Genomic DNA, 24,127 nt, shown 5'->3' with positions numbered 1-24,127 from the left:
CAACGTCAGGGAGATTTCGAATCAGCGCCATGCTCTAGTATAGAAACAAAGAAATTGAGCAACCTAGCAGGAACAGAAACCGACCAGATCACGAAAAAAGCAAGCTTCACACCATAAGAACTGAGCGTGTCTAGTGAAACCTGCATTACAAAACGTAAAACAACAAGTTTGGGATTAAACAAAGGGAGATAAAAGGAGAGTCAACAAGAACTGGATGAACGAATGAAAGAAATACAAGTGTTTCAGCACATCAACAAGTTCGGCCTACAAATTGACAAATCACTTAACTATCACTGAAACAAAGAATCTGGATTTCTTAAAAAAGAATGTTTGTGAGGAACAGAATGGGCAGTAAGACATGTGGATGCTATGAGCAATCAAGTAAATCATGACCATAGCTGAGAAATTAGGGGAATAACTTTGCATTCATTGACTTCTTTCCATGCACAAGTAACCAAAAGGTATAACTGGTTGTTCTTACATGTGACGCTGTCAATGCCGAATAATGCGACAGGAAAACTATTTTTATACATGAACTGATGCAGATAACTTCTAAGAAATAAAGTCAAACTGAACCAAGTCTATAAACAATAAGGATTGGAGATCATAAACTATCCCATCAAAAAATGCTAGTTATTGTTAGAAGGATGGTGAAAAAAATGGGCAGCCACTCAATATCAATTCTCTCTTTCAAAGGTTTGCATCCTAGATAAACAAAAGTAGAAACACAACATGCTAAAATAGGTGGGAAATCTACCCATGCAAGCAAGCTATATACATTTAGAATTAGTAGCCTAAGCATGATTTTTATGTAACCATGTATAGTAATAGCAAGAAGGTGCCATAAGATTTATAAACACCAAGGAAATTAAGCAAATCAATTAGGTGAATCCCATCATGTCAACACATATTATATCATGTACTTCACTTGAGATAATAGCTAAGTTCAATGGGGGAAATTAAAACTGCACACACAACTCAAAATCCAATACGCTACAAATTTTGAAGATTATAACAGTAGAATGATTTCTGCATCTGGACATAACAAAGTGAGTTTATGGGGGAAAAGACCTGGTGTTCTTTTACATTAATGAATTTTCACCGCTTGGCAGATAACGCAGAGTTATCTGGTCCCCGTTATTGAAGATCATAAGTCAAAATCAAGCGTAGACCATGTCAAACGTGATGATTCAGCCCAGTTGATGCAGGCGTGCACAAGGCGGGTACATGAAGGAGAATCTACATAGCCGGAGGAGTAGTTAGTTAGCTGAAAATCTTTTGTATCTCTATCTTCTCTTATCTCTAGTTTTCTTCCTTCACAAGATGTAATCTATCTCAACAACCTGTACGCGTTTATGGGCTCGCAACCCCTCTATATAACACGCAACACGTCGGCCAGGAAGGCTAAGACGTTTACCGCAAGTCGCACATGGTATACAGAGCAATCTTCTTCCACTAAACCCTAGCTATCCCATCTCCGTGCGCAGCCATGTCTTCCTCCACCTCCTCCTCCTCCCAGTCGTCGCTCAGCGGTGGAGTAACGGAGAAACTCTCCCGCACCAACTACATCCTATGGCGGACACAGATCACGCCGCAACTGCGGGGCGCCGGCGTCTTCCACTACGTCGACGGCACGTCCACCGAGCCGGCCAAAACCCACATCACCAAAGATGCTGCTGGGAAGGAAACCGAGGGGCCAAATCCTCTTCATCCAATTTGGGTGAGGGAGGACCAGCAGGTCCTAGGATACCTGCTGCAAAACCTCTCAAAAGAGGTACTCGTCACGGTGACCCCGATCACCACGGCGAGGGAACTCTGGGTGGCGCTGGCGAGCATGTTCTCGTCGCAGTCACGCAGCCGCGTCAACAACATCCGTACAGCGCTGATCAACGCCCAGAAGGGCAACCAATCGGTGGCCACCTACTTCCCGCCATGAGGGGCCTCGCCGATGAGCTCGCCGCAGCGGGCAAACCCATCCAGGACGATGAGCTCATGTCCTACATCATCCACGGGCTGGACCAAGACTACCAGCCGCTTGTCTCTGCACTGGATGCACGCGTCACCCCGGTAACCCTTGATGAACTCTTTGCTATGCTCAGTAACTTTGATCAACGCATGGCGCAGTACCAAGGCTCCGGTGGTGGCTTCAAGTCGTCAGCCAACTCTGCATACAGAGGCCGCGGCGGTGGCTCTCGCTCACGCTCATCTCCCCGTGGCAAAGGGAGGTTCAGCTCCGGTGGTGGCGGCTACTCCCACAACTCGCGCGGCGGCGGCCGCTCGGGAAACTCCAAAGGGCGTCACGGTGGTGGCAGTGGTGGTTCCAACAGATCCCGCCCGGACTTGCCCCGCTGTCAATTCTGTGGCAAGCCAGGACATATGGCGAAGGATTGTTGGTACCGCTATGAAGAAGATGATGGTGACTCCTCGCAAGATGAAGAGAAAGTTGCCGCTGCGGCCGATGGCTCCTATGGAGTTGACACAAACTGGTATGTTGACAGCGGCGCCACCAACCACATCACCAACGAGCTCGAGAAAGTCACCATGAAGGAGAAATATCGTGGCAAGGATCAAATTCACACGGCCACTGGTGAAGGTATGGGCATACGTCACATTGGCCATTCAATTTTTAATACCCCTAGTCGTAAAATTCATCTCAAAAGAATCTTGCATGTTCCTAGTGGTCATAAAAATCTTCTCTCCGTTCATAGAATTGCCATTGACAATCATGTTTTTCTCGAGTTTCATCCCTATTTCTTATTGATCAAGGATCAGGCAACGAGGAAAATTCTCTATCGAGGTAGATGTGTTCGAGGGCTCTACCCGTTGATTCCGGAGTTTAGAAGATTCAATAAACAAGCTTGTGGTGCTATCAAGCTTCCGTCCACACGATGGCACGATCGTCTAGGACATGCCTCTTTCTCTTTGGTTGAAAAATTACTTAGGAAAAATAAGCTCCCGTTTGTTGGTGAGCGAAACATTGAAACTATTTGTAATTCATGTCAGTGTGCTAAAAGTTATCAATTACCGTACGCTATATCTACTAGTGTCTCCACCAAACCGTTGCAATTGATCTTTTCTGATGTGTGGGGGCCTGCCCCCTCCTCTGTTGGTAGACACACGTATTATGTGAGTTTCATCGATGACTTTAGCAATTTTTCATGGATCTATCTCCTCAAGAGAAGATCAGATGTGTTCCAAGTTTTTCACAACTTTCAAACACTTGTTGAAAGAAAGTTTGACAGTAAGATTCTTGCTGTCCAGCCTGATTGGGGAGGGGAATACGAAAAACTAAATTCCTTCTTCCAAAGCATAGGCATATCTCACCATGTATCATGCCCCCACGCTCACCAAAAAATGGGTCGGCCGAACGCAAGCATAGGCACATTGTCAAGGTTGACTTGGCCCTCCTAGCTGGAGCATCCATGCCCCTCAAGAACTGGGATGAGGCTTTTCTGACAGCTGTTCACATTATCAACATGTTACCTAGTTGTGTTATCAACAATGAAACACCTATGGAACGTCTCCTCCACACAAAACCAGATTACACCTCTCTCCGTGTCTTTGGCTGTGCTTGTTGGCCCAATCTTCGGCCTTACAACAAACGCAAGTTTATGTTTAGATCAAAACAGTGTGCTTTTCTTGGTTATAGTGCCCAACACAAAGGTGTCAAGTGTCTCGACATCTCCACGGGTCGAGTTTACATCTCTCGCGATGTTGTCTTTGATGAGACCAAATTTCCCTTTGCGGACCTCCACCCCAATGCCGGCGCACTCCTCCGCAAAGAACTTTTGCTACTTCCCTCTCATCTTTCTGCCTATGATCAAGGGGGTATTACAAATTGTGATGATCATATGACTAACCCTACTAATGATCTTCATGAGCTCTGTGATGATGCAGAAAACAGTGATGCAAAAACTACAGCAAATGGTGAAGAAAATGGACCAACAGGTCCTTATTTCATGTCTCCCAGTCCAGGGGACAGATCCTCCTCGGGATCGGAAGAAGCGCTGCAGCCGCGCAGTCGATCTTCCCCGGGATCCGCGCCTGGCAGCGAATCTGCCGCGCCAGTCCCGACAGACGAAACAGGTGGGGGTGCAGGCGAGCCCGCGTCAGCCACGCGGCAGAGCCCAGCGGGCCACACCACCTCCTCTTGCGCGCCCGAACCATCGCCCGACAGGTGGCAGGCCGCCTCTGGTCTGGGCCGGGCCCAGCAAAATGGCCAACTACGCATCTACAAGCGGCGCGTCACGACTGGCTCGGCGGATGCGGGGACAGATCCTGTTGGCGCGGGGTCCAGGCGCCAATCATTGGGCCATGATGATACGCCCCGGCCCAGATCCTCTGTGGCCAAATCATCGCTTGCACCGCGCGCCACGGCCACAGAAAATCCTGCCTCGGCGTCGACTGCTCACGCTGTGGATCCTGGAGCCCTGCACGGATCTTCATCGGGATCGGGACAGGATCGGCCTGATCCAGACCCTGGATCCTTTGTGCCGGAGTATTCTGCAGAGGCTCCTGTTGCCAATCCGCGCCGAACACGACTTCAACAAGGGGTAATTAAACCTATTAACTATAAGCATGTTACAAAATATGGATTAGTATGTTCAACAGGTGAACCAGGAGAACCCAATACTCTTGAAGATGCTTTGGGAGATGCACGTTGGAGAAAAGCAATGAATGATGAAATCATGGCACTTAAGAAAAACAGAACATGGCATTTGGTTCCTTCACAACGAGGTAATAATCTTATTGACTGTAAGTGGGTCTTTAGGATAAAAAGGAAAGCTGATGGAACCATTGATCGTTATAAAGCTAGACTCGTTCCAAAGGGCTTTAAACAACGGTATGGTATTGACTATGAGGACACGTTTAGTCCAGTTGTGAAAGCTGCTACTATTCGACTTGTTTTATCTATTGTCGTGTCCAGGGGATGGAGTTTACGTCAGCTAGATGTTCAGAACGCGTTCCTCCATGGTGTTGTGGAAGAAGAGGTTTACATGAAACAACCACCTGGGTTTGTAAATGCACATGCACCACTTCATGTGTGCAAGCTTGACAAGGCATTGTATGGATTGAAACAGGCCCCAAGAGCATGGTATTCCCGTCTCAGTAAAAAAATGCAAGCACTTGGATTTGTTCCCTCAAAGTCTGACACCTCTTTATTTATCTATAACAAGTCAAGTATATCAATATTTGTTCTTATATATGTTGATGGTATAATTGTGACAAGTTCATCTGATGAAGCAATAACAACACTGTTGAAGGACTTAAGTGCAGAATTTGCTCTCAAAGATCTAGGTGATCTACATTATTTTCTTGGTATTGAGGTCAAGCAACACAAGGATGGTCTTCATCTCTCTCAAGAAAAGTATGCAACAGACTTAGTAAAAAAGGCTGGTTTACAAAGCTGTAAGCCTGCACCTACTCCTTTATCCAGTACTGAAAAATTGTCTCTTACTGAAGGAGAGCTTCTAAGTCCAGAAAATGGTACAAAATACAGAAGTCTTGTAGGTGCACTTCAGTACTTAACATTGACCAGACCAGACATTTCCTTTGCTGTCAACAAAGTATGCCAGTTTCTTCATGCACCTACCACTGTTCACATGACTGCTGCAAACGTATAGTAAGATATGTGAAAAATACATTAAGCATTGGTCTAAATTTCAGCAAGTCATCATCTACACTTATCAGTGCCTTCTCTGACTCAGACTGGGCTGGATGTCTAGATGACAGACGCTCAACTGGTGGCTTTGCAGTGTTCTTTAGACGTAACTTAATATCTTGGAGTGCAAGGAAGCAAGCTACAGTTTCAAGGTCTAGTACAGAAGCAGAATACAAAGCGTTGGCCAATGCAACCGCAGAGATCATATGGGTGCATTCAATCTTAAAGGAACTAGGTATGAGAAGCACTAGAGCTCCATGTTTATGGTGTGACAATCTAGGTGCTACCTATTTATCAGCAAATCCAGTCTTTCATGCCAGAACTAAACACATTGAAATAGATTTTCACTTTGTTCGAGAAAGAGTTACGAATAGACTCTTGGACATTCGGTTTATTCACTCTAAAGACCAGGTTGCTGATGGTTTCACCAAGGCTGTACCCACAAGAAGGTTTGAAGACTTCAAACATAATCTCAACTTGATGAAGTTATGATTAAGGGAGGGTGTCAAACGTGATGATTCAGCCCAGTTGATGCAGGCGTGCACAAGGCGTGTACATGAAAGGAGAATCTACATAGCCGGAGGAGTAGTTAGTTAGCTGAAAATCTTTTGTATCTCTATCTCCTCTTATCTCTAGTTTTCTTCCTTCACAAGATGTAATCTATCTCAACAACCTGTGTGCGTTTATGGGCTCGCAACCCCTTTATATAACACGCAACACGTCGGCCAGGAAGGCTAAGACGTTTACCGCAAGTCGCACAGACCATGCACATGTAGAGGAGGAAACCATACTGCCTCAGCCTAGGTGGAACTGCCCTTGGTTCCACTTCCTGTTGAGACAAGCAATTCCATTTTTCGCAGCTTAACCGCTTGGAACAAGTAAAATATTCAGATATAAATATTGAGGGATTCTTCATCTACAATGGGTATGCACTTCAATCTAATTCCTAAATATGTATTGTATTTCTGTTTTTACGTCAGGTTTATTTGGAGCAGCTCCAAATTTTGAGAACTAAGATACCACTTGACCGTAACATAGGTTACACAATTAGTGTGACGTACATAAAAACAAAACAGAATGTAAGTATGAACATGAAGGAGGACGGATGGAACGATATGCCTCGTCGTGGACCCTGATGATTGACAGAAACGTTCATTCGAGTCCCGCCGCCGTCCATGCAAGGTGTCCAGAAAGGTGCCTTCGCAAGCTGGCCTGTGGGTGTCACGGCATTGTCCATCCACGAGGTTAACGGAAAATTAGTTGAAAACATGTATGTTGACAAAAAAGTAATTGATTTCACTCTTTCCAAACCTGTAGATGATCCCACCCCCGTACTGTACCTCTTCTTCTGAATCTGTCAAAAAAATTAGAATTACTCTCACACGTTGTAGCTATGCTGGGTATGACAAACCTGTAGATGATCCCGCCCTCGTACTGTACCTCGTCTTCTGAATCTGTCAAAAATGTCATTGCCGGAATTGCTACAGTAGCCGCAAATATGAAGAAGTTCAGAGAGAGACAGAGAAAGAAGACAGTGGTTTTGTGCCGCACTAAAAAGCTGCAACGTTTTCTGTTATTACTCTCTGCTATATCTCTTGTTACAGCAGTTGACTACTAGCTAGCTACCTCCCGATCCGCCGGCTATGATCCGATTCTGCCGTGTCATCCCACAGCCTCGTCTCACAGCTTTTGCGGATCGGGAGAACAGGTAAAACGCGGGATCATGTGCAGAGTGCAGCACGCCCGTCCTAGCTACTTGCATGCGCCACATGCGGCCATACATTATTAATAGAAAACAAAACTAATCATCGTGACAACAGAGATTACAGGAAGCTAACATTTCACCCCCTTAATCTCTTTGTCCATTCCCAATCCTAGCTACTCCCAAACGCTGCCATAGCTCGATGAACTGCACCCTGCCCAACGCCTTCGTCAGAAGATCAGCTAGTTGGTCCTTGGTGCCCACATGATCAATTTGCACTTTTCCGGCTTCCATGCAGTCACGGACATAGTGAAACTTGATGTCAATGTGTTTGCTGCGGTCATGGTGAACAGGGTTTTTGCTTAGCTCAATCGCTGATTTATTGTCCACCATCAGTTTGAAGCTCTCCGGTGTCACTCCCTTCATGTCTGCGAGCAGACTGTTGAGCCACACACCCTGACATGTTGCTGTGCATGCTGCCACATATTCTGCTTCACAAGACGAGAGAGCAACAATTCTTTGTTTCTCGGAGCTCCATGTGATCAGGTTCTTACCGAGGAAGAAGACTTGACCTGATGTGCTCTTCCGATCTCCAACATCTCCCCCATGATCAGAATGACTGAACCCAAGCAAGTGTGCACTGCTGTTTCCTGCTCTGTAGCTGCAGCTATAGCTCATTGTGCCCTTTATGTAACGCAGAATTTGCTTGACGGCTGCCCAATGATGAGTACTTGGTTTCTCCATGAAGCGACTGACGACCCCAACAACATGAGCTATGTTGGGACGGGTGTTTACCAGGTAACGGAGACTGCCGATAACTCTGCGATACAGTGTTGCATCCACAGGTTTGCCCCCGTCTTCCTTGACCAGCTTCAGTCTGCACTCCATGGGAGTGGTGCAGCTGTTGCAATCACTCATACCAGCCACTTCCAGGATCTTTCCGGCATAGCTCTGCTGTTTGAGTGTGATCACCCCATCTCCTTGTTCCACTTCTATGCCCAAATAGTAACTGAGGCGGCCAAGATCGCTCATCTGAAATAACTGGCACATCTGTCGCTTGAATTCCTCGATCTCCATCAGACTTGTTCCTGTGATGACAAGGTCGTCTACATAGACACCCACCAGCAAGAAGGATTGCTTGTCACCACGGCGATACACTGCATGTCGCCATGGAATCATCAAGCTTTGCATACCATGCTCGTGGAGCCTGTCGTAAGCCATACGGTGCCTTCCGCAGCTTCAACACACTCTGCTCCTTGCCAGCGATGACGTATCCCGGCGGTTGTGCCACATAAACCTCTTCACTTAGCTCACCGTTCAGGAACGCCGATGTTACGTCCATGTGATGAACTTCCCAACCAGAGTGTGCGGCGAGCGCGAGCAGCAGTCTGACAGTTTCAATCCGCGCCACAGGAGCAAAAACTTCCTCAAAGTCCACCCCCTGACGTTGTACATATCCCTTGGCGACAAGGCGGGCTTTGTGCTTGACGATGTTGCCCGTTGGATCGCGCTTGACCCGGTACACCCACTTGAGGCCGATCGCCTTGTGTCCGGCAGGCAGCGAGACAAGTTCCCAGGTCTTGTTGTCGATTATGGACTACATCTCGCTGTCCATGGCGCCCTTCCATGCCTTGTCCGTGAGGGCCTCATCCACGTCTCGCGGCTCCTTGGCGCTGAACAGACAGCGCACGAGCAAGCAGCTGTCGAACTGATCGTAGACGGCCTCATCCTCTGTTTCAGCCATCACCCCGGAAATGCGCCGGTACCGGCGTGGCTGTCCACTCTCCACGTCGCATCCGTCATCGTGCGTGAGCGGCGTGGCCCACTTTGAGTCTCGAGTCTCCACGGGTGTGTCCAAGGCCGGCGAAGCTGAGTGTGCTGCTGGAGTGGAGGGTCCGGCGTCATGCGCGCCTGGAGTGCATGGCGTTGGCATCACGGGCGCCGTGGCCGTCACGGAGCGCGGCGTACAGGCGAACGCCTCGCCCGTGTCAACCTCCGTGGTGCCGTGCTCGGTGATGTACCCGACGGTGAACGTGTGTGGTGCGGTGACCATGCTCGGAGCGCTGTGTGCCTCCCAGTTCCAAGCCCTGCTTTCCTCAAACAGCACATCGCGCGTCACCTGCACCTTGTTAGTACTGGGATCATACACCCTGTACCCTTTCGTACCTTCCTCGTAGCCAACGAACACCATGGGCGTTGACCGATCAGAGAGTTTAGTGACGTCGGGGCCGATTCTTTTGACATGCACCGTGCAGCCAAATGTACGCATGTGCTGCACAGTGGGCGGTCGTCCGCGCCACGCCTCGTATGGCGTCACTCCGGTGAGACTCCTCGTCGGCGTCCTGTTGAGGATGTACACAGCCGTCCTCACCGCCTCCGCCTAGAAGAGCGCCGGCATGGCCATGCTTTTCAGCATGCACCGCGCCATCTCGACGACGGTTTGATTGCGGCGCTCGACAACCCCGTTTTGCTGGGCCGTGTATGGGGCCGTCGTGTAGTGCTTGACACCGTGGTCGATGCAGAACTCCACGAACTCGCCGCCCCGGTCCGAGCGGAACGCGCGCAGTTTGCATTGGCCCTCCGCCTCGGCCATGGCCTTGATCCTTTTGAAACGCTCGAGCGCCTCGTCTTTCGACTTCAGAAGCTCTGCCCACATATAGCGGCTATGATCATCGACGACGAGGATGAAGTACTTGTTACCTCTCGGCGTCGCCGGCGATATCGGGCCGCACAGGTCGGTGTGGACGAGTTCCATCCCTTTCTCCGCTCGATATTCTGTGGCCCGCGGGAATGGCGATTTGTGTTGTTTCCCAAGTACGCAACCGTCGCAGTATTCCACCACGCGGTCGATCTCCGGCATGCCCTTGACCATGCCCTTTGTGGACATGGCGCGCAGTGCCCGGAAGTGTAGATGACCCAGGCGCGCATGCCAGCGCCAGGTCACGTCGTCGCTTTTCGAGAGCAAACAAGTGGGCGTGTCAATCGTGAGTACGCCGGTGTACAGGCGCGTCGCCGTGAGCTTGGCGCGGGCTAGGACACGCCGCGCTGGATCTTGGATCGTCATGATGCCGTCCTTGATGTTGACCATGCACTCGCCCTCATCGAGCTGACCCACGGAGACTATGTTACTCCGCAGGCTTGGGATGTAGAACACCCCAGTGAGTGCCCGCTAGTCTCCACTCTGGCCGCGGAACACGACGGAGCCACGTCCGCGTATCGCCACGGTCGATCTGTCCCCGAACTTAACTTGACAGTGCCATGCACGGTCTCGTCCAGCGTCGCGAACACGTGCCGCTCGCCGGTCATGTGGCTGCTCGCCCCTGTGTCGAAGTACCACACGCCCTCCGGCAACGGCACTGGGACGAGCTTCTCCTCGTTGAGGCAGACGGCCTGCGGCGCGACGACGTGGGCGGTGCTGATGCCGGTGACCATGGCCATGAACAGGCCCTGGTCATGTTCGTCACCGGCGCGGACTAAATTGGCATGTTCTTGCTTGCCCGCTTGCTCCTGTTCCCGCAGCTAAGTCCTGCACTCTTTCTTCCACTGCCCTGGGATGCCACAGTGGTGGCACTTTCCTTTCTTTCTCTTGCCGCCGGATCCACCAGAGCTGCCTGACCCGGCGTTCCCCGGCGCACTCTTGCTAGCGCCCTGGGCCTTGGCCTTGCCGGTCGCCTTGCTCTTGCCGGTGTTGCTGCCGCCACCGCCCGCCTTCTCGCGGGCCAGCCACTCCTCATGAGTGAGCAAGAGGCGCCCGGCGTTCTGCGCTCCATCGTCGAGGTCGTAGGGGTCCTCGCAGGCGGAGAGGCGGCCGACGAGCTCCTCGATGGTCATAGTTTTCAGATCGATCAGGGACTCGATTGCCATGGCCATCGGGCGGTACCGCCGCGGCACCATGCGAAGGAATTTCTGGACCGCCTTGTGCTCGGAGACCGGGTCGCCGTACAGCTCCAGATCGGCGACTAGGGCCGAAAGCCGCAGCCCGAAATCCTCGACGGACTCGCCGTCCTTGAACCTGAGATCTTCGAACTCCCGCCGACGCACTTGGGCCTTGGCCTTGCAGGCGCACTCGCTGCCCATGCACATGGTCTTGATTTTCTCCCATGCCTTCTTCGCCGTGTCCTTGGCGGCCAGTACGCGCAACATCTCCGGCGGGATGCCGGTGAGAAGGTTCTGTAGCGCGCGCCGGTCATGGTTCTCGTCGGCGGCGTCGTCGGTCACCGCAGACCAGACGCGGGCGACCTGCAGCTTGACCTGCATCACCAGCGCCCACTCCTGGTAGTTGGTGCGCGTCAGCATCATCAACGTCCCCGTCTACTCGGGCACGACGCGCTCCACCACACAGAGCTCGCCGCTGCCGCTGCCGGTGAGGCGCGCGAGCGGCGCCTTGGGACGACGGTGTCTTGCTCTTCTCCTCCTCCTCCTTTTCTGAGTCCGACATGACCGCAGTGGATCAAAACACCACTCGATCAACCAGGCGCAAGATCAAACACCTGCGGCTCTGATACCAACTGTCGTTGCCGAAATTTCTATAGTAGCCGCAAATCTAAAGAAGTTCAGAGAGAGACAGAGAAAGAAGACGATGGTTTTGTGCCGCACTGAAAAGCTACAACGTTTTCTGTTATTACTCTCTGCTATATCTCTTGTTACAGCAGTTGACTACTAGCTAGTTACCTCCTGATCCGCCGGCTATGATCCGATTCTGCCGCGCCATCCCACGGCCTCGTCTCACAGCTTTTGCGGATCGGGAGAACGGGTAAAACGCGGGATCGTGTGCAGAGTGCAGCACGCCCGTCCTAGCTACTTGCACGCGCCACATGCGGCCATGCATTATTAACAGAAAACAAAACTAATCATCGTGAAAACAGAGATTACAGGAAGCTAACAAAAAAAAATTGCATTACTCTCACACGTTGTAGCTCTGCTGGGTATGACAAACCTATAGATGACCCACCCCCGTACTGTAGCTTTTTTTCTGAATCTGTAAAAATTTGACATTATTCTCACATGTTGTAGCTCTGCAGGGGTATGATATGCTTCAGAGTACAAACATGACCCATTTCTTGACATCAGTGCATCGCCATCAATAGTTTCTTATGATAATCTCATTCTAGATTGGAGCACAAGAGCATCGAGCATCTGCTTGGCTTGTACATCGCACTGCACTATAAACTATGTCACCTCATTCTTGATTCGCCCATAATGAGTCAATGAGACAATAAAGGTGCAGATTTTAACAAATCAGAAAATAAGATGGTTTAAGATGCAAGGTTAATGAGTTCCACAAAAAGAGCTCTTTTGGGATTGGAAGATGCATCAGCTCAAATTAGGAACTATCATCCCCGCAGTTTCCAGTAAAAATAAAATGATAGGAGAACCAGGAATCACATTTGCTTCACCATGAAACCTTGAGCATGCTGCAATTGTTTCGACGACTGCACGTAATTTGGCAATTGAATAGCAAAATGGCTTCAAAGTCCACAAAAGCTATGTAGGTAAAGGGCACAAAAGTCATACTGGAATCTGCAATTGCAAATGGAAATAATTTCAGTTAAATAAGAAGCAAGATCAACCAATATTGGCTCAACCTGAACCTAAAATAAAGAAGCAAGCGACTGCTACCTAATGAAACATGTAGATCAAACCACAATATTCTTGAAATATGTCACATGTATAGAACAGTGTGTAAGTTTGGTTGGAAGCGTTGAACCCTTTGGTCTCGGGCCGCATGTTTATATATATTGGCAATGCCTTGGAGTACAAGAGAAGATCGAAGAGAGATTGATCTCAGGAAGTTCGGTACATGAGATAATGCGCGAAGGGAGAAAAGGAGATAGAGACAGATTACAATTTGAATGAAAACTATCTCTATCCTATACATATTCTAACACTCCCCCTCAATCTAAACCTCATGAGCTTCAACCAAGGTTGAGATTGTACTTGAACTCATCCAACCTCCTCATAGTAAGAGGCTTTGTGAAGCCATCAGCAAGTTGATCTCCAGTAGGAATAAACTGAATGTCGAGAAGCTTTCTAGCTACTCTTTCTCTGACAAAGTGGAAATCAACTTCAATATGCTTTGTGCGTGCATGAAAAACAGGGTTAGCTGACAAATAAGTTGCACCAATATTATCACACCATAGTCTGGCAGCTTTTGGAGTCTTAATTCCAAGCTCATAAAGTAGTGTTTGTATCCACATTACTTCAGCTGTAGCATTCGCCAAAGCTTTGTATTCAGCCTCTGTGCTCGATCTAGAAACTGTAGCCTGCTTTCTTGCACTCCATGATACAAGATTGGATCCCAGAAAAACAGCAAATCCACCAGTAGACCTTCTATCATCAATACATCCTGCCCAGTCTGCATCAGAATAGGCAGTAACAAGCATATAAGAAGACTTGGTAATTTGGAGTCCAAGTCCCTCTGAGAACTTAAGGTACCTCAAGATTCTCTTGACTGCAGTCCAATGAGTAGTGCTAGGAGCATGTAAATATTGGCATACCTTGTTGACAGCATAGGAAATGTCAGGCCGTGTCAGTGTTAAGTATTGTAATGCACCCACAACACTTCAGTAATTTGTTGCATCCTCTAATCCAAGTGCCTCTCCACTTTCAACAGAAAGTTTTTCAGAAGTTGAGATAGTTGTATTCACGGGTTTACATTTTTCCAAACCTACTCTTCTGAGTATATCAGCTGTGTATTTTTCCCGTGTCAAAAGTATACCATCTCTTATTTGTTTAACCTCTGTACCAAGAAAATAGTGAAGATCTCCCAAATCCTTGAGAGCAAACTCCAACTTAAGATCCTTAAGCAAACAAGTAGTGGCACTTGAACTTGAACTAGCAACTATAATATCATCAACATAAACTAGCACAAAAATAGTGACATTTCCTTTACTATAAAAGAACAAGGGCGTGTCTGCTTTGGATGGTACAAACCCAAGTTGCTGTAGTTGCATGCTCAATCGTGAATACCAAGCTCTTGGGGCCTATTTTAAACCATATAATGCTTTATCCAATTTGCAAACATAATGTGGTGTGCTCTTGTTTTCATAACCTGGTGGCTGCCGCATAAACACCTCTTCCTCAAGAACACCATGAAGGAATGTGTTCTGAACATCTAGCTGTCTTAAGCTCCAACCTCTGGAAACAGCAATAGACAGAACAAGTCGAATAGTAGCTGATTTAACAACTGGGCTAAAGGTATCCTCATAATCAATGCTAAATCTCTGCTTAAAACCCTTAGCAACTATTCTAGCCTTGTACCTGTCTATACTTCCATGAGATTTTCTTTTTATCTTGTACACCCATTTACAATCAATGATATTCATTCCACTTTTTGATGGTACTAGGTGCCATGTTTTGTTTTTCATAAGTGCATTATACTCACTATCCATGGCTTCTTTCCAATGTTTGTGAGCAAGAGCATCAACTAGGCTAACTGGTTCACCAGGAGTAGTAAGGAAAGCACGTTTTTTTATCATACCTGATGGTACCATCTTTGTATTCTTTTTCCTTAGTAATACCTGACTGAGACCTCGTGTGACGCCGTAGAATTATTTGTGCCACAGAAGATCCAGCCATCAGATCATGCTCAGACGCCATGGGATCACGCGCCGGATCTCCTTCAGGCAAAATCGGCCTCGGGATCGATGCGCCAGTCGATCCGCCAGACGAGGCACGCCGCATGTCGCCCCTGTGTCGCCCGCTCAGCCCGTGCGCGTCGGAGCCCATGGGCTGGGCCCAACAGCGGTCGGCTGGTCGGCCACGATCACAGGCCGCAGACTCGTGGCGAGCGGGGAGTCGCTCCCGCCCCCACCTGGGCTGGTGGGCTCCACACTGTCGCTGTCGGCCACCGAGCCACGGGCCGCGTCCACGCGCTGGAAGGGATCCTCCTCGGATCGGGCGTCGCCAATGATTGCGCTGTCGCCAGGATTTTCCTGGGATCGCGCGTCAGATCTTCTGCTGCTGGCGGGATCCTCCTCGGGGCTAACGACGGCTGCGTTGGCTGTATCTGAGCACATAAAATCATGAACTGCACCTGTACAAACATCATCAGAAGTGCAATTTTCTGTGGATTTATTCACATGGTCAGCTTCAGTTAATTCACCCCCGTGATCAGAGATTGTGTCAAGGTCTGAAAGAAGTGCTATTTCAGCACGGAGAAGCGCGCCAGCATTGGGATGAAGTTTGGCAAACGGAAAAAGAGTTTCATCAAAAACTACATCTCAAGAAATATATATACGTCCAGTTGCAATTTCTAGGCACTTGTATCCCTTGTGAAGATTACTATAGCCTAGAAAAATATATTGGGTGGAACGGAATTCAAGCTTATGATGATTATATGGACATAAATTTGGATAGCAAGCGCACCCAAAGATTTTGAGAGAGTTGTAATCTGGTTTTTTATGATAGAGACATTCCAACGGAGTAGAGTTGCCAATGACTTTACTTGGAAGACGATCAATGAGATATGTTGCTGTAAGAAACGCTTAATCCCAATATTTTAGTGGCATAGACGCATGAGCAAGAAGAGAGAGACCAACTTCAACAATGTGACGGTGTTTGCGCTCGGTAGAACCGTTCTGTTAGTGAGCATGTGGGCAAGAAACATGATTTTGAATGCCTATGCTATGGAAAAAGGAGTTGAGTTTTTCGTACTCCCCTCCCCAGTCACCCTGAACTGTAAGGATTTTCCTGTTAAAGTGCCTTTCAACAAGTTTATGAAATTCTAGGAAGATAGAGAAGACCTCAGATTTATATTTATGTAAATAAATCCAAGTAAACTTGCTATAGTCGTCAATAAAACTAACATAGTATTTATTTTTTCCAAAAGAATCTCTTGCATGACCCCATACATCACTGAAAACAAGCTCTAAAGGAGCATGAGATATACTATTTGACTTGGGATAAGGAAGTTGGTGGCTCTTGGCACACTGACAAGCTTCACAAACTGACTCACTATTTTGGCTATGTGACAAAGAAAGTTCGTCTTTATTGACTACTTGCTTAACTATGATCGATGATGGGTGTCCTAATCTTTGATGCCACCTTTCCAAAGAGGGTTTGATAGCAGAATAAACTTGACGACTCTTGCGACTAAGTGCTTTGGATGTGATGGGGTAGAGCCCTCCAATGCATCTACCATGATGAAGAAGTTCCCTCGTTGCCCGGTCCTTTATAAGAAAGTAACGAGGGTGAGTTTCAAAGAAGACATTATTATCAGTGGCTAAACGTGACAGAGGCAAGATTTTTGTCAGCTTGTGGAACATGAAGGACATCCTTAAGGACTAGATCACGTTTGAGATTAGGGGAATTAGTGTACGCTTGTCCAATGTGACAAATATCCATACCTCCACCACTAGTCGCGGTGTGAATCTGGTCGCCGCCGTGGTATCTTTCTCTGAGGGCAAGTTGTTCTAACTCGCTGGTGACACGATCTGTTGCACCCGAGTCCACATACCATACGCCATCTCCTCCTCCTTCTTCACGGATGGCTGCAGCAGCATGACGAGCGTCGGGGACGAAGTCTTCATCGTATCTGTGCCAGCAGTCCAGGACCTCATGGCCCGGCTTCTTGCACAGTTGGCAACGAGGACGGCGATTTGAGGAAGCGCGGCGACTGTTGTTGTTGTTGAAGCCGCCACCTCCTGCGTTGTTGTTGTAGCCGCCGCCTCCTGAGTTGCTGCCACCGCCAGAACGAGTGCCCTCGCCCTGGTAGTTGTCGCGACCACGGCCGCCGCTATTGATGTTGCGGCTCTGTCCTTGGTGACCGTGTCCACGATCGCGCCCGCGAGCCGCCGAGTTGACAGATGACTGTCTGATGTTGGTGCCGTGAAGGAGCGCGAGACGAGCGTCGAAGCTCAAGAGCTGGTTGTACAACTCCTGAATCGAAACTGGCTCAACCCTAGCGGACAAGGCGGACACGACTGGGTTGTAGTCCAGGTCGAGGCCAGCCATGATCTTAGAGACGATCTCAGGGTCGGGAAGAGGGACTCCGGTGCAGCATGCGATCTCATTTGTAAGAGTTTTGATTTTACCAAGATATTCAGCCATGGACATGTTACCTTTCTTCAGGTTTGTAGGCTCGATGCGGGTGTTGATGGCCTGACTTTGGCTCTGGGCGGCGAACATGGCGTTGATGGCGCTCCATACTTCTACCGGCATCTGAAGAGTGGCGACTTGGGCGAGGATCTCACGGGACAGAGATCCCATCAGATACCCCTGGAGTTGCTGCTGCTGTGCGTACCAAAAGGTTCGAGCGGGGTTGGCGATATGTTCGTCTTTGCCATCTTTGGTGATGGTAAGGGTGGCCGGTGGTTCCGGACTCTTCCCGTCAAGGTGGTGCTCCATCTGTGCGCCTCTGATCTGTGGGAGCACGACGGCCTTCCATAGAAGGAAATTTCCCCTTGATAGCTTCTCCTGCGCTGGCGATCCGAGAGGAACGGAGCTGCTGCTGGATGATGATGCGAAGGTGGAGGATGTGGAGGTGGAAAGTGCGCTCATTGTGGACGATAGGGCTGCGGAGGAAGACATGATCTCGGCCGCGGGGAAGGTAGCTAGATGTGATCTTCGATCTAAGAGGAAGACGCTCTGATTACCATGTAAGTTTGGTTGGAAGCGTTGAACCCTTTGGTCTCGGGCCGCATGTTTATATATATTGGCAATGCCTTGGAGTACAAGAGAAGATCGAAGAGAGATTGATCTCAGGATGTTCGGTACATGAGATATTGCGAGAAGGGAGAAAAGGAGATAAAGACATATTACAATTTGAATGAAAACTATCTCTATCCTATACATATTCTAACAGTGGAGCTTCTCCATGGCTCATGTGTTGAGCCATCTCAGACTCCGCCATCCTCATGGCTAGCATAATTGGACCATAACGCATTGCTAAACTGAAGTCATTTTTCTTCTTTTTTGAGAAAGGAAGTCATTTTCTCCATCCACTTAGTTTCAAAGTTCAATCCATCTACAAGAATCAACTAATTGCACGTGTCAATCTATTAAAGGCAGAAACAAATCGTCAGGCATAATCTTTGTGTAACATCCCAAATTTTCAATTTGGAATGTTATACATTAGATCATCATGCATATCATATTTTATTTTGCATTTTGGTTGATCCTAGAAATTCTACGCAACTCAATGACCCACGGAGAGAGTTGGGGATTTCGTTATTTTCATATTTGAATTTTCTCAAATTTTGAGAATAGGATCATTTGATTTTATTTATTTTATCATCAATTATTTCTATTACAAAAATATGAGAGATGGAATAAAATGACTTTCCCAAAATAATACTGAGGATTTAATAATAAAATCAAATAATATTTTATTTCGGAGTTTTTCGGTGTTTTATTTGAATTTAGGAAAAATGTGCGTTTTTCAAAATTGCATTTAGGGCCCAAATAAATGTTCACCTTGTGCGGCTTGATTTTAGAAGCCCGTGAAAATTTATTTCGAAATTTCTGGAGTCCGTTTAGTATTACGGAATAATTAAAAAAACGAACCGACTTAACGGGCCGTGTCCGACCTGGACACCGACCGAGAGGCCTTCATAAGCCGAGGCCCAGGCCCGGGGGAAACCCTAAAGCGCCCTAAGCCGCCACCGCCCTAAGAAGCCGCCGCCGCCGACGTCCGCTGCCGCCGTCGCCGGATCTCGCCGCCGAGGTTCGTCGCGCCTCGATTTCCGTATCGAAAAAAAATCGGCGTTCGTCGTTTTTCTTTTTCTCGGATTAAATCCGTGATTTTTCTGATCGCGATTCCTGATCCGATTTTCGTTTTAGTTTAACTTTTTTCTCGTTTATCGGAATCAGGCGATTCAAGCGCCCAGGGATTCGCCTCGAAATCCTCTATCCGTTTAACCAACTTAAACAAGTTTTTGTTACTATAAAATTTGCCCTGATCCAGATTAGTAGAACGAAGTTGTTTTCTTTCGCCGTTTGATTTTCGTTGCTTGGTTCGATTTGATTCTTTTTGCCAACCGGAGTTCTTAAGTTGAACCTTCTGGTTAGATCTCTTATTTGAGTTTTACCTGTGCATTAGATGAGTACTTATTGTATGATTGTTTGTTTGTCTGCGATAGAGTACCCGGAGTGCGCCGCCTGTTACTTTGAATCGTTAGATCAATCCTTTTCTACTACCCAGTTTTATTGCATTAGATCAATCCTCACACATTGCATGATTAGGATCTAATTAAATTGTGGGATGAAAAGTAGATGAGGTAGTACCTATTACCTGTTATTATCAAACCTTTGGGAGTTACTTCTACGTTTGCTTATTATGCCATGCTATGCTAGTAGACGTGGATTGGGTGAGTGAAATCCATGACAGATGTGAGATTGTTAATTAATGGTTTATCTAAGGTGGCAACTTAAACACACATCTGGGTGGATTGAGGCACCTGGGTATTCCAGGACTTGCCTGTTTTATTTTGGACCGCCACCCAGGCTCAAAGGGATCATGAGACTATTCATACTAGAAACTTCCGTGTGCAGCCACAAGCTATTATGGGCTCTAGCATAGTTGACTAAGTCGTGCGAACTCTTACAGTGGTAGACTAACATATGTAGGGGATGTAGGTGGTACGGTCTACCCGATTGTAAGGTGCTAGCGCTTCTGAAAGACTATGTCTCGGTCATCCGTCTTCTCAAACACCATGTAGTGGGAAAAACCAAACGGAGGCGATCGAGTCTTGTGGGGAAAAGTGCGCAAACCTCTGCAGAGTGTAATAAATTAATCATGGTTAGCCGCGTCCCCGGTTATGGACATCTTGAGTATCTAGTACTTGGATTTTCATGTGACTCTCAACATGTTACTCTAAATTAATTTTGTTGGGTTATGTTTAATGATGATGCTTAATTGGGATAGAGAATGCTGTCAACCATTCTCAATGTTTAACAACCACCATGATAGTTAACTAAATTTATTCCTTTGAAGTAGGGAAAAATTGGCTTTACGTAAATCTGTAACCATAGAGCTTTCCACCAGTCAAATATGCATGTAGTATAGCTGTTTCATTTCATTACTCTCTATGTGTTACCTTTCCAGCATATTCCATGTGCTGACCCGTTTCGGGCTGCAACGTTAATGTTGCAGACTTTTCAGATGACGATTAAGGAGTTTTAGGTCGTGGTTCTATACTCAGTGATGCCGTTGGAGTTGATGGACACACTTATCTTCCAAGCCTTTCGCTGTTATCGTTATTAGATGGCCTTAAGCCATATTTATTGTAATAAGTTCTCTTTTGAGACACTCGATGTAATAAGTGTGTGATTGCTACTCTGCTATAAATCCTCCGAGTACTGTGTGGTGTCAGCATTACTGATCCAGGGATGACACCGGAGCACAGAGATCAGACTGTTTGAGGTCTGGTCGCTACAGAGATGGTATCAGAGCACACGCTGACTGTAGGACACGACCACTAAGCACAAGACCTAGATCACTATTCACTCTCTTCTCTTCTGACCTCTCATCTTTTCTATTCTTTAGGATGGCGGATATAAGGAACAAGTTCATGCAACCGGATGAAGATACACCCTTTGGACGCCACTTGAAGGAAGTCACTAGATACCTGAACATAGGAGTACCAAGCTTCACCGGAAACTACAACGCCGCTTTACCTGAAGAAGAGCGCTGGATGATTCAAGTTCAAGTTCTAGGAAGGACGTTCATGCCAGTCACTGAGCCCATAAAATTTTCTTTTGATGCACCAACTTGGAGTCTAGGAAAGAGCATGGCAGCTCACATCGCCATGGAACGCATTGGAGAAGTCTACCGCAAGGATCTCAAAGATACTATCTACCAGATTTGTGGGCGCCGAGATGAACACTGGGAGATGATCAGCACCAGGAAGGATAGATCAATCGCAGCTTTTATCCAGGAGCTAAACCAGCACATTCGACGACAGGAGAACCAGATGTGCGCCGACATGATAGACCTGAAGAAGGCAAAGACTAGAATCAAGGAACTGGAGGAAGAACTCAAGGCTACACGTGAAGATTATGAAGAGGAAATTAAAGTATTGGTGGAGAAGAATGACGACCTGATCAAGAAGATTGGAATATTTATGGGAGACCCTACACCAGTAAATGAAGATGAATAACCTCAGGAAATTAGCCCAGAAGACTACATCATCATCGACGGCACCGACTCGGAAGCAGATAGTAGCGATGATGACTATGTTGATGAAGCTGGAGCAGATACTATGGAGTCAACGACCATAGAATATTTCTAGTAGACCACCTCATCAGTAGTAGTTAAAGAAATTTTTGCTCTGAGCAGATACTATGTTGATGAAGCTGGAGCAGATACTATGGAGTCAATGACTATGTCGATATTTTTTGCTCTGAGCTTGGTCAAAGTTAAAGAAATTCGTCTTTCTAAAAAACGGATACCCCCTATATTTTATAGCTCATGGAATATTCAGTTTGACGGGTGGGGGAGATGATAGAGTGCGTTTTATTTTTATTTATAATGCTGTGATTTGGTCGGCCTTTTGTGGTGTGATTCCGTGTTATTGGCTAACCAACTTATATTTATCTGTGGAAATTTCTGCGTCGGTGATTGCATGCAATATATTGATGCTACAATATCACATGGCGACGCTTCTTTTCTCTAGGTGGTGGGAGGGTGCGGGGGATTGATATGTTTTTATAGGCCGGTTGTTGTTGATTGATTTGAATAATCATTGGCCCAGTCAAAATCGTAAACCAAATCAAAATTGAAAAGCTCAATTGAATGAAAGAGCTTCAAATTTTTGGAACATGGTGAATAAAAAGAATTGGATGAGAGAGCTTGAGAAATTGTTGACCCAGTCCAAATCGGATGACCCAATTCTAAATTGATTAACTCAATTAATTGTGAGGCCTTAGAAATTAGAAAGCATAGTGTATAGTATAGAAGAATAGAATCGTGGAGCTTTGAGAAATTGTTGGCTCGGTTAAAATCGGATGACCCAATTTTAATTGGATACCTCAATTGAATGTAGGCTCATTAAAACTAGAGAGCTTAGTGTTGTAGAGGATGCCCAGTCTTGAGGTCTTATCATTAGTTTGATATTGCTGACCAAGTACTTAAAACGGCCTAGTTCCATCAAGGGATTGTGTACACTCCACATATACACTGATCCATACCTATATATCAATGAAAAAAATACAGAATAATTACTACTTAATCAATCCGTACGTACGCGGCAGTGTTGTCCCGGTTTCTAGGAAAAAATAGGCAAGGCTCTAGCTCTTAATGCTAATTAAGATGTTATCCTTTGCTGGACGTAATTTCTTACCAACGTCACATAATACTATTAGACAACAATGCAACTAGTACCGAGCTTATTGAAAGCAACAACTCCTTTGCATTAGAAAACTAGTAGCAATATTTGGATTGCTGTCACGGAGATTGCCCACTAAGTATTGTTTAATTGCTTCTTAACCACATCAACAATATGTTTTCCAGAATGTTGGAAGTCTTTTAATATAAAGACGGAGCTTTTCCGCGAAAAAGAAAGATAACTCGGTTGCTTTAAAACATGGTGAACTGGTGATGAGCACGCATCAATATAACTGGATTGGAGTAGTTTGACTAGCGGCACGGTTGACTACGAAAATAGATAGTAGTTCGCTAGGCCTTGTCTTGTGATCTTATCATTGGTTAGAGATTGCTGACCAAGTATTTAAAACGGCTTAGTCATGGAATAAATAAATAAATATATTAAAATGGTTGGGCCTGCCAGAACCGGATTAGAATGCCGAGGCCAGGGTCTGACTCCACCTCCCTTGGGCACAAAATAGTTATATTTGCATTTAAAAATAATAAATGAATTATTTTGTGATTAATTGATGCAGTATCATACATAGTTATTATCATATAAAATCCCAAAAATAAGTTCGCATGGGATTTTGGGAGCTTTTCTGCTGAGAGGCACAAGCCCAGCCTAGCTTCTATACCATGCGACCTTATTTTCTGCTGAGAGGCACAAGCCAAGCCCAGCCCAGCCAGCTCCTTCGTTCTGTCGCCGCCGCTAGACGTACCCTACAGCACACCGCCGAGCACGAGGCCGCCGAGCACAGCTAGACTTGAGGCCGAACAGGCAGCAGCTTGTTCAATCCGACCGCTGCCTCATGTTCCACAGTTCGTCCAGCCGGTGCCTCCTGTACCTCCCCGCCGCCGCCCAGATCGACTATTAGCTGTTTTCTGTTGACATATCTTCAGGAAGGGCAGTGCTCATGTGCACCTAGTTTTTGGACATTTTAGGGGTATTGTAGACTTTCACCAGAGAACTTGGAACATAAGCTCACACAAAAGAACTGGATGGCTTAATTTCATGGGCTTATTTTCACTGCAAGTTATCAAGGGCTTATTTCCAGCGCAGCTTATGTAGAAGCCATGGCTCAAAAGAACTGGCCCTTATAGCATGTACAACGGGAGCCCTCAGACCGCCACAAACGTCTGTGCGGACAGTCTGATCGCTGTCCGAGCCGCAAATTGCCACCCAACCGGATCCCACATAATTAGCCCAAGCAGCCGGGCTGAACAATAGCTCCAAATCTAACCTGTATCTATGGTGGATATGGGCGGACCGGATGCGGCAGCCACGTCAGATCGGCACACGATGGACCACCCCATCCCCATCGCGGCGCAAACATAGCTCACTCTTGGCCTCTCCGCTCCCCTTCCACTCCACTCATGTTCGCTCCCGTCCCTGTCGCTTCCCCTTTCCAGACAATCGTGGCTGGTTCTCGCAGCGACTGTGGCAGCAAATCTGGCT

This window comes from Triticum dicoccoides, chromosome 1A (genome assembly GCF_002162155.2).
Source record: "Triticum dicoccoides isolate Atlit2015 ecotype Zavitan chromosome 1A, WEW_v2.0, whole genome shotgun sequence".
Classification (NCBI taxonomy): domain Eukaryota; kingdom Viridiplantae; phylum Streptophyta; class Magnoliopsida; order Poales; family Poaceae; genus Triticum; species Triticum dicoccoides.
This window is presented reverse-complemented; position numbering follows the sequence as displayed.